Genomic DNA, 2,080 nt, shown 5'->3' on the forward strand with positions numbered 1-2,080 from the left:
GCGGGGGGGGGCACACCAAAATGCGGGGACCGAACCACTGAGGAGCTGGGGGCTGAACCAGTGGGATGGGAAGGGAGCGCCTGCCGGGTGCGCGAGAGCTAAGCCATCGCGGGGGGGGGGGCGCCTTACCAAGTGTAGGGGGCTGTACTTATTCGGGGCTGTGGGAGCAGTTCCTCTAACGTGTTTAGGGAGGTGGGGGGCTGCTGCGGAGGGAGCTGTACCAAGTGCGGCCGGGGTAGCGCCTTGTGGGTTATACCACTGAGGTGTTGGGGGGGCATCCTGAGAGCGTGGAGGAACGCTGTATTAAAGGAGGAGGGTTGTGATGTTTAGAATCTTTGAGGAACGCGCGGGGGTGGTGGGGGGCAGACCCCAGTGGGTGTTCAGGGGAGTACTTTGGGAGGGCTGTGATGTGGGGTGTTGAGGAAGGGCTTTGCCTTCCGAGTTTGGTGGGTGGGGCTTGGGGGTTTGCGCTGAGCCTGAGGAGGGAGGGTCACTATTGAACTTCTTAATGACTTTGGGGGAACTGGATGGTCGCTGGGATTGCTGGCTGTCCCACCACTTTTTCATATTATTAAACCTTATTTTAAGGTGTGTGGGACGCTTCGGCACAGTCTTTGTTTCTATGGCAGGAGATGTCTTAGAAGCCTCTGTCTGAAGTTTTCTGAGCTTTCAGCTCCATATTAGGGAGGGGAGGAGGTATTGAACTTAGAATTGAGGAGCTGTGCCCCCTGGATCTGCTTGTTAAGACTTAGGAGGAAGGAGAGTTTGGAGGGACATCTTTCTGCCAAGGCAAGGTGGCTGGGGATGTCTTAATCTTTGAGATTTTGAAGACCCCCTTTCTCTCATTTGGGGGCTGCTTGGGGTCAGCAAGAGGCCTGGGCTAGAGTAATCAGGTTGCTCCTCCATGGTCTGCCTTTCAACCTTGTCCTTTCTTCCCCTCTCAGAGAAGCACTGGGGAGTTCAGCCCTGGCCAGACCTTGCTTGGCGGTGGGTGCACAGGAGCCAGGCACCAATACAGATCATGGCAGTCTCCATCCTGGTCATGAGGCTGTCTGTGACTCCCTGGTTAGCTGTCCAGCCTCCTATCGTGTTTACGCTCCCCACCAGGCGATAACAGTTGGTCTCACCATTAGGCGACAATGAGGCTGAGTGTTGTTTTCCCAGCTGTTCTTCTCTGCACAGGTCAAGGGGACTTGGGTGGGGTGCCCTAGCCCAGCCTGAACCAGGGAGAAGGTTTCTCTGAAGGACTTAGGGTAGCCAAATCCCCCACAGATCTAGTTTCTCACTGTGGTCACTGGGTGGGTGCTTGGAGCCACTGCCCCTGCGCCCTAGGCCAGCTTGTGACCTTGGCTTGCCCAGTAGCCTTTGCCCTGGGTCTGGAGTTCCCGGAGGGCTGGCTGCAGTCCCTGATTGACCCAGCTAATGTGGGCTGGTGATGTGGTCACGGGGGGCAGATAGTTGCTTCTGGTCCACATCCTTGGCTTTCAAGCTGACTGGCTTCTCTGGTTATGGTTCCTAGAGAACAGTCCTTGAGGTCCTTGAGTCTCTTCAAGACTGTGGGGCTCTAGAATTTTTCTCCACTAGGGGTTTGTTTCTCTGGTCTCCTTCTGCCAGCTTTTAGAGGGTTTGCCTGATGGGGTTAACAGCAGCAATAAAAATCGCAATCATGAGATTGATGGCTGATGTTTTTTGAGTGTGTTCTGTGTGCCACGCACTTTTCAGAATGCTTCACATGGATTAACTTGCTGAGTACATCTTAGAGCTGTAGGTACTGTTGCACGATCTCCGTGTTAGAAGGGAAACTGAAGCACAGAGAGGCAAGTCATTTCCAGAGCCAGTGAACAGCCGACGTTTATTGGCCGTCCACAGTATGTCAGGCATGTGGCAACCCTTTTACACACGTGAGCTCTTTTAAATCTCAAAAACGCATCTACCTAATAGGTATGGTTATACCCGTTTTATAGACTTCAGTGAGCTAGGTAGAAGTGTGGTACCCATTTTACAGATGAGGAGACTGAAACACCTGCTGTGAAGTGAAAGGATTGGCCTAATGTGTCACACTCAGAAGTAGTAAAACCAA

This window comes from Ailuropoda melanoleuca, chromosome 12 (assembly GCF_002007445.2).
Source record: "Ailuropoda melanoleuca isolate Jingjing chromosome 12, ASM200744v2, whole genome shotgun sequence".
NCBI lineage: Eukaryota > Metazoa > Chordata > Mammalia > Carnivora > Ursidae > Ailuropoda > Ailuropoda melanoleuca.